Raw genomic sequence first — 7,500 nt, forward strand, 5'->3', positions numbered from 1 at the left:
GAGATTCTTCAGAGAGCATGAAAGAGTTTGAGTTTTTTCAAAAGTTCTTCTTAGTTTAAAAAAAAAGACTCACTGAGCTTCTGCAGAAAGCCTTTAAAAGTCTCTGAGATTCTTCAGAGAGCATGAAAGAGTTTGAGTTTTTTCAAAAGTTCTTCTTAGTTAAAAAAAAAGACTCACTGAGCTTCTTCAGAAAGCCTTTAAAAGTCTCTGAGATTCTTCAGAGAGCATGAAAGAGTTTGAGTTTTTTCAAAAGTTCTTCTTAGTTTTCTTCATTAATGGTCTAACCTTTTAAATTGCCCAATTTTGGCAGCAGTTTTCGCTTACGGCCATACCACCTTGGTCACGCCCGATCTCGTCTGATCTCGGAAGCTAAGCAGGGTCGGGCCTGGTTAGTACTTGGATGGGAGACCGCCTGGGAATACCAGGTGCTGTAAGCTTTTTTGATTTAAAAAAAAAAAAGAGTCCCTGAGCTTCTTCAGAAAGCCTTTAAAAGTCTCTGAGATTCTTCAGAGAGCATGAAAGAGTTTGAGTTTTTTCAAAAGTTCTTTTTACTTTAAAAAAAAGACTCACTGAGCTTCTTCAGAAAGCCTTTAAAAGTCTCTGAGATTCTTCAGAGAGCATGAAAGAGTTTGAGTTTTTTCAAAAGTTCTTCTTAGTTTAAAAAAAAGAGTCCCTGAGCTTCTTCAGAAAGCCTTTAAAAGTCTCTGAGATTCTTCAGAGAGCATGAAAGAGTTTGAGTTTTTTCAAAAGTTCTTCTTAGTTTAAAAAAAAGACTCACTGAGCTTCTTCAGAAAGCCTTTAAAAGTCTCTGAGATTCTTCAGAGAGGTTGAAAGAGTTTGAGTTTTTTCAAAAGTTCTTCTTAGTTTTCTTCATTAATGGTCTAACCTTTTAAATGGCCCAATTTTGGCAGCAGTTTTCGCTTACGGCCATACCACCTTGGTCACGCCCGATCTCGTCTGATCTCGGAAGCTAAGCAGGGTCGGGCCTGGTTAGTACTTGGATGGGAGACCGCCTGGGAATACCAGGTGCTGTAAGCTTTTTTGATTTAAAAAAAAAAAAGAGTCCCTGAGCTTCTTCAGAAAGCCTTTAAAAGTCTCTGAGATTCTTCAGAGAGCATGAAAGAGTTTGAGTTTTTTCAAAAGTTCTTCTTAGTTTAAAAAAAAAGACTCACTGAGCTTCTGCAGAAAGCCTTTAAAAGTCTCTGAGATTCTTCAGAGAGCATGAAAGAGTTTGAGTTTTTTCAAAAGTTCTTCTTAGTTAAAAAAAAAGACTCACTGAGCTTCTTCAGAAAGCCTTTAAAAGTCTCTGAGATTCTTCAGAGAGCATGAAAGAGTTTGAGTTTTTTCAAAAGTTCTTCTTAGTTTTCTTCATTAATGGTCTAACCTTTTAAATTGCCCAATTTTGGCAGCAGTTTTCGCTTACGGCCATACCACCTTGGTCACGCCCGATCTCGTCTGATCTCGGAAGCTAAGCAGGGTCGGGCCTGGTTAGTACTTGGATGGGAGACCGCCTGGGAATACCAGGTGCTGTAAGCTTTTTTGATTTAAAAAAAAAAAGAGTCCCTGAGCTTCTTCAGAAAGCCTTTAAAAGTCTCTGAGATTCTTCAGAGAGCATGAAAGAGTTTGAGTTTTTTCAAAAGTTCTTCTTACTTTAAAAAAAAGACTCACTGAGCTTCTTCAGAAAGCCTTTAAAAGTCTCTGAGATTCTTCAGAGAGCATGAAAGAGTTTGAGTTTTTTCAAAAGTTCTTCTTAGTTTTCTTCATTAATGGTCTAACCTTTTAAATTGCCCAATTTTGGCAGCAGTTTTCGCTTACGGCCATACCACCTTGGTCACGCCCGATCTCGTCTGATCTCGGAAGCTAAGCAGGGTCGGGCCTGGTTAGTACTTGGATGGGAGACCGCCTGGGAATACCAGGTGCTGTAAGCTTTTTTGATTTAAAAAAAAAAAAAAAAAAAAAGAGTCCCTGAGCTTCTTCAGAAAGCCTTTAAAAGTCTCTGAGATTCTTCAGAGAGCATGAAAGAGTTTGAGTTTTTTCAAAAGTTCTTCTTACTTTAAAAAAAAGACTCACTGAGCTTCTTCAGAAAGCCTTTAAAAGTCTCTGAGATTCTTCAGAGAGCATGAAAGAGTTTGAGTTTTTTCAAAAGTTCTTCTTAGTTTTCTTCATTAATGGTCTAACCTTTTAAATTGCCCAATTTTGGCAGCAGTTTTCGCTTACGGCCATACCACCTTGGTCACGCCCGATCTCGTCTGATCTCGGAAGCTAAGCAGGGTCGGGCCTGGTTAGTACTTGGATGGGAGACCGCCTGGGAATACCAGGTGCTGTAAGCTTTTTTGATTTAAAAAAAAAAAAGAGTCCCTGAGCTTCTTCAGAAAGCCTTTAAAAGTCTCTGAGATTCTTCAGAGAGCATGAAAGAGTTTGAGTTTTTTCAAAAGTTCTTCTTAGTTTAAAAAAAAAGACTCACTGAGCTTCTGCAGAAAGCCTTTAAAAGTCTCTGAGATTCTTCAGAGAGCATGAAAGAGTTTGAGTTTTTTCAAAAGTTCTTCTTAGTTAAAAAAAAAGACTCACTGAGCTTCTTCAGAAAGCCTTTAAAAGTCTCTGAGATTCTTCAGAGAGCATGAAAGAGTTTGAGTTTTTTCAAAAGTTCTTCTTAGTTTTCTTCATTAATGGTCTAACCTTTTAAATTGCCCAATTTTGGCAGCAGTTTTCGCTTACGGCCATACCACCTTGGTCACGCCCGATCTCGTCTGATCTCGGAAGCTAAGCAGGGTCGGGCCTGGTTAGTACTTGGATGGGAGACCGCCTGGGAATACCAGGTGCTGTAAGCTTTTTTGATTTAAAAAAAAAAAAGAGTCCATGAGCTTCTTCAGAAAGCCTTTAAAAGTCTCTGAGATTCTTCAGAGAGCATGAAAGAGTTTGAGTTTTTTCAAAAGTTCTTTTTACTTTAAAAAAAAGACTCACTGAGCTTCTTCAGAAAGCCTTTAAAAGTCTCTGAGATTCTTCAGAGAGCATGAAAGAGTTTGAGTTTTTTCAAAAGTTCTTCTTAGTTTAAAAAAAAGAGTCCCTGAGCTTCTTCAGAAAGCCTTTAAAAGTCTCTGAGATTCTTCAGAGAGCATGAAAGAGTTTGAGTTTTTTCAAAAGTTCTTCTTAGTTTAAAAAAAAGACTCACTGAGCTTCTTCAGAAAGCCTTTAAAAGTCTCTGAGATTCTTCAGAGAGGTTGAAAGAGTTTGAGTTTTTTCAAAAGTTCTTCTTAGTTTTCTTCATTAATGGTCTAACCTTTTAAATGGCCCAATTTTGGCAGCAGTTTTCGCTTACGGCCATACCACCTTGGTCACGCCCGATCTCGTCTGATCTCGGAAGCTAAGCAGGGTCGGGCCTGGTTAGTACTTGGATGGGAGACCGCCTGGGAATACCAGGTGCTGTAAGCTTTTTTGATTTAAAAAAAAAAAAGAGTCCCTGAGCTTCTTCAGAAAGCCTTTAAAAGTCTCTGAGATTCTTCAGAGAGCATGAAAGAGTTTGAGTTTTTTCAAAAGTTCTTCTTAGTTTAAAAAAAAAGACTCACTGAGCTTCTGCAGAAAGCCTTTAAAAGTCTCTGAGATTCTTCAGAGAGCATGAAAGAGTTTGAGTTTTTTCAAAAGTTCTTCTTAGTTAAAAAAAAAGACTCACTGAGCTTCTTCAGAAAGCCTTTAAAAGTCTCTGAGATTCTTCAGAGAGCATGAAAGAGTTTGAGTTTTTTCAAAAGTTCTTCTTACTTTAAAAAAAAGACTCACTGAGCTTCTTCAGAAAGCCTTTAAAAGTCTCTGAGATTCTTCAGAGAGCATGAAAGAGTTTGAGTTTTTTCAAAAGTTCTTCTTAGTTTTCTTCATTAATGGTCTAACCTTTTAAATTGCCCAATTTTGGCAGCAGTTTTCGCTTACGGCCATACCACCTTGGTCACGCCCGATCTCGTCTGATCTCGGAAGCTAAGCAGGGTCGGGCCTGGTTAGTACTTGGATGGGAGACCGCCTGGGAATACCAGGTGCTGTAAGCTTTTTTGATTTAAAAAAAAAAAAAAAAAAAAGAGTCCCTGAGCTTCTTCAGAAAGCCTTTAAAAGTCTCTGAGATTCTTCAGAGAGCATGAAAGAGTTTGAGTTTTTTCAAAAGTTCTTCTTACTTTAAAAAAAAGACTCACTGAGCTTCTTCAGAAAGCCTTTAAAAGTCTCTGAGATTCTTCAGAGAGCATGAAAGAGTTTGAGTTTTTTCAAAAGTTCTTCTTAGTTTAAAAAAAAAGACTCACTGAGCTTCTGCAGAAAGCCTTTAAAAGTCTCTGAGATTCTTCAGAGAGCATGAAAGAGTTTGAGTTTTTTCAAAAGTTCTTCTTAGTTTAAAAAAAAAGACTCACTGAGCTTCTTCAGAAAGCCTTTAAAAGTCTCTGAGATTCTTCAGAGAGCATGAAAGAGTTTGAGTTTTTTCAAAAGTTCTTCTTAGTTTTCTTCATTAATGGTCTAACCTTTTAAATTGCCTAATTTTGGCAGCAGTTTTCGCTTACGGCCATACCACCTTGGTCACGCCCGATCTCGTCTGATCTCGGAAGCTAAGCAGGGTCGGGCCTGGTTAGTACTTGGATGGGAGACCGCCTGGGAATACCAGGTGCTGTAAGCTTTTTTGATTTAAAAAAAAAAAAAAAAAAAAGAGTCCCTGAGCTTCTTCAGAAAGCCTTTAAAAGTCTCTGAGATTCTTCAGAGAGCATGAAAGAGTTTGAGTTTTTTCAAAAGTTCTTCTTACTTTAAAAAAAAGACTCACTGAGCTTCTTCAGAAAGCCTTTAAAAGTCTCTGAGATTCTTCAGAGAGCATGAAAGAGTTTGAGTTTTTTCAAAAGTTCTTCTTAGTTTAAAAAAAAAGACTCACTGAGCTTCTGCAGAAAGCCTTTAAAAGTCTCTGAGATTCTTCAGAGAGCATGAAAGAGTTTGAGTTTTTTCAAAAGTTCTTCTTAGTTTAAAAAAAAAGACTCACTGAGCTTCTTCAGAAAGCCTTTAAAAGTCTCTGAGATTCTTCAGAGAGCATGAAAGAGTTTGAGTTTTTTCAAAAGTTCTTCTTAGTTTTCTTCATTAATGGTCTAACCTTTTAAATTGCCCAATTTTGGCAGCAGTTTTCGCTTACGGCCATACCACCTTGGTCACGCCCGATCTCGTCTGATCTCGGAAGCTAAGCAGGGTCGGGCCTGGTTAGTACTTGGATGGGAGACCGCCTGGGAATACCAGGTGCTGTAAGCTTTTTTGATTTAAAAAAAAAAAAGAGTCCCTGAGCTTCTTCAGAAAGCCTTTAAAAGTCTCTGAGATTCTTCAGAGAGCATGAAAGAGTTTGAGTTTTTTCAAAAGTTCTTCTTACTTTAAAAAAAAGACTCACTGAGCTTCTTCAGAAAGCCTTTAAAAGTCTCTGAGATTCTTCAGAGAGCATGAAAGAGTTTGAGTTTTTTCAAAAGTTCTTCTTAGTTTTCTTCATTAATGGTCTAACCTTTTAAATTGCCCAATTTTGGCAGCAGTTTTCGCTTACGGCCATACCACCTTGGTCACGCCCGATCTCGTCTGATCTCGGAAGCTAAGCAGGGTCGGGCCTGGTTAGTACTTGGATGGGAGACCGCCTGGGAATACCAGGTGCTGTAAGCTTTTTTGATTTAAAAAAAAAAAAGAGTCCATGAGCTTCTTCAGAAAGCCTTTAAAAGTCTCTGAGATTCTTCAGAGAGCATGAAAGAGTTTGAGTTTTTTCAAAAGTTCTTTTTACTTTAAAAAAAAGACTCACTGAGCTTCTTCAGAAAGCCTTTAAAAGTCTCTGAGATTCTTCAGAGAGCATGAAAGAGTTTGAGTTTTTTCAAAAGTTCTTCTTAGTTTAAAAAAAAGAGTCCCTGAGCTTCTTCAGAAAGCCTTTAAAAGTCTCTGAGATTCTTCAGAGAGCATGAAAGAGTTTGAGTTTTTTCAAAAGTTCTTCTTAGTTTAAAAAAAAGACTCACTGAGCTTCTTCAGAAAGCCTTTAAAAGTCTCTGAGATTCTTCAGAGAGGTTGAAAGAGTTTGAGTTTTTTCAAAAGTTCTTCTTAGTTTTCTTCATTAATGGTCTAACCTTTTAAATGGCCCAATTTTGGCAGCAGTTTTCGCTTACGGCCATACCACCTTGGTCACGCCCGATCTCGTCTGATCTCGGAAGCTAAGCAGGGTCGGGCCTGGTTAGTACTTGGATGGGAGACCGCCTGGGAATACCAGGTGCTGTAAGCTTTTTTGATTTAAAAAAAAAAAAGAGTCCCTGAGCTTCTTCAGAAAGCCTTTAAAAGTCTCTGAGATTCTTCAGAGAGCATGAAAGAGTTTGAGTTTTTTCAAAAGTTCTTCTTAGTTTAAAAAAAAAGACTCACTGAGCTTCTGCAGAAAGCCTTTAAAAGTCTCTGAGATTCTTCAGAGAGCATGAAAGAGTTTGAGTTTTTTCAAAAGTTCTTCTTAGTTAAAAAAAAAGACTCACTGAGCTTCTTCAGAAAGCCTTTAAAAGTCTCTGAGATTCTTCAGAGAGCATGAAAGAGTTTGAGTTTTTTCAAAAGTTCTTCTTACTTTAAAAAAAAGACTCACTGAGCTTCTTCAGAAAGCCTTTAAAAGTCTCTGAGATTCTTCAGAGAGCATGAAAGAGTTTGAGTTTTTTCAAAAGTTCTTCTTAGTTTTCTTCATTAATGGTCTAACCTTTTAAATTGCCCAATTTTGGCAGCAGTTTTCGCTTACGGCCATACCACCTTGGTCACGCCCGATCTCGTCTGATCTCGGAAGCTAAGCAGGGTCGGGCCTGGTTAGTACTTGGATGGGAGACCGCCTGGGAATACCAGGTGCTGTAAGCTTTTTTGATTTAAAAAAAAAAAAAAAAAAAAGAGTCCCTGAGCTTCTTCAGAAAGCCTTTAAAAGTCTCTGAGATTCTTCAGAGAGCATGAAAGAGTTTGAGTTTTTTCAAAAGTTCTTCTTACTTTAAAAAAAAGACTCACTGAGCTTCTTCAGAAAGCCTTTAAAAGTCTCTGAGATTCTTCAGAGAGCATGAAAGAGTTTGAGTTTTTTCAAAAGTTCTTCTTAGTTTAAAAAAAAAGACTCACTGAGCTTCTGCAGAAAGCCTTTAAAAGTCTCTGAGATTCTTCAGAGAGCATGAAAGAGTTTGAGTTTTTTCAAAAGTTCTTCTTAGTTTAAAAAAAAAGACTCACTGAGCTTCTTCAGAAAGCCTTTAAAAGTCTCTGAGATTCTTCAGAGAGCATGAAAGAGTTTGAGTTTTTTCAAAAGTTCTTCTTAGTTTTCTTCATTAATGGTCTAACCTTTTAAATTGCCTAATTTTGGCAGCAGTTTTCGCTTACGGCCATACCACCTTGGTCACGCCCGATCTCGTCTGATCTCGGAAGCTAAGCAGGGTCGGGCCTGGTTAGTACTTGGATGGGAGACCGCCTGGGAATACCAGGTGCTGTAAGCTTTTTTGATTTAAAAAAAAAAAAAAAAAAAAAGAGTCCCTG

The 7,500-nt window shown here is 37.9% G+C and overlaps 14 non-coding genes across 14 annotated transcripts; all 14 read left to right on the forward strand.

Annotated features, from left to right (window-relative positions):
* The first annotated feature begins 318 nt into the window (after positions 1-318).
* Positions 319-437, forward strand: LOC143739485 (5S ribosomal RNA). Its single transcript, XR_013204218.1, has one exon. It is a non-coding gene; the product is annotated as a 5S ribosomal RNA (ribosomal RNA).
* Positions 438-919: 482 nt separating this feature from the next.
* Positions 920-1,038, forward strand: LOC143739486 (5S ribosomal RNA). Its single transcript, XR_013204219.1, has one exon. It is a non-coding gene; the product is annotated as a 5S ribosomal RNA (ribosomal RNA).
* A 379-nt stretch (positions 1,039-1,417) lies between these two features.
* LOC143739488 (5S ribosomal RNA) lies at positions 1,418-1,536 on the forward strand. Its single transcript, XR_013204221.1, has one exon. It is a non-coding gene; the product is annotated as a 5S ribosomal RNA (ribosomal RNA).
* Positions 1,537-1,809: 273 nt separating this feature from the next.
* On the forward strand, positions 1,810-1,928 carry LOC143739489 (5S ribosomal RNA). Its single transcript, XR_013204222.1, has one exon. It is a non-coding gene; the product is annotated as a 5S ribosomal RNA (ribosomal RNA).
* Positions 1,929-2,211: 283 nt separating this feature from the next.
* Positions 2,212-2,330, forward strand: LOC143739490 (5S ribosomal RNA). The gene has a single exon (XR_013204223.1). It is a non-coding gene; the product is annotated as a 5S ribosomal RNA (ribosomal RNA).
* Positions 2,331-2,709: 379 nt separating this feature from the next.
* Positions 2,710-2,828, forward strand: LOC143739491 (5S ribosomal RNA). Its single transcript, XR_013204224.1, has one exon. It is a non-coding gene; the product is annotated as a 5S ribosomal RNA (ribosomal RNA).
* A 482-nt stretch (positions 2,829-3,310) lies between these two features.
* Positions 3,311-3,429, forward strand: LOC143739492 (5S ribosomal RNA). Its single transcript, XR_013204225.1, has one exon. It is a non-coding gene; the product is annotated as a 5S ribosomal RNA (ribosomal RNA).
* Positions 3,430-3,912: 483 nt separating this feature from the next.
* LOC143739493 (5S ribosomal RNA) lies at positions 3,913-4,031 on the forward strand. The gene has a single exon (XR_013204226.1). It is a non-coding gene; the product is annotated as a 5S ribosomal RNA (ribosomal RNA).
* Positions 4,032-4,523: 492 nt separating this feature from the next.
* LOC143739494 (5S ribosomal RNA) lies at positions 4,524-4,642 on the forward strand. Its single transcript, XR_013204227.1, has one exon. It is a non-coding gene; the product is annotated as a 5S ribosomal RNA (ribosomal RNA).
* A 492-nt stretch (positions 4,643-5,134) lies between these two features.
* Positions 5,135-5,253, forward strand: LOC143739495 (5S ribosomal RNA). The gene has a single exon (XR_013204228.1). It is a non-coding gene; the product is annotated as a 5S ribosomal RNA (ribosomal RNA).
* Positions 5,254-5,527: 274 nt separating this feature from the next.
* LOC143739497 (5S ribosomal RNA) lies at positions 5,528-5,646 on the forward strand. Its single transcript, XR_013204229.1, has one exon. It is a non-coding gene; the product is annotated as a 5S ribosomal RNA (ribosomal RNA).
* Positions 5,647-6,128: 482 nt separating this feature from the next.
* Positions 6,129-6,247, forward strand: LOC143739498 (5S ribosomal RNA). The gene has a single exon (XR_013204230.1). It is a non-coding gene; the product is annotated as a 5S ribosomal RNA (ribosomal RNA).
* Positions 6,248-6,730: 483 nt separating this feature from the next.
* On the forward strand, positions 6,731-6,849 carry LOC143739500 (5S ribosomal RNA). The gene has a single exon (XR_013204232.1). It is a non-coding gene; the product is annotated as a 5S ribosomal RNA (ribosomal RNA).
* A 492-nt stretch (positions 6,850-7,341) lies between these two features.
* LOC143739501 (5S ribosomal RNA) lies at positions 7,342-7,460 on the forward strand. The gene has a single exon (XR_013204233.1). It is a non-coding gene; the product is annotated as a 5S ribosomal RNA (ribosomal RNA).
* Positions 7,461-7,500: the final 40 nt, after the last annotated feature.

This window comes from Siphateles boraxobius, unplaced genomic scaffold, assembly GCF_051911475.1.
Source record: "Siphateles boraxobius isolate OS27281-9 unplaced genomic scaffold, OSU_SipBor_1 160, whole genome shotgun sequence".
Lineage (NCBI taxonomy): Eukaryota > Metazoa > Chordata > Actinopteri > Cypriniformes > Leuciscidae > Siphateles > Siphateles boraxobius.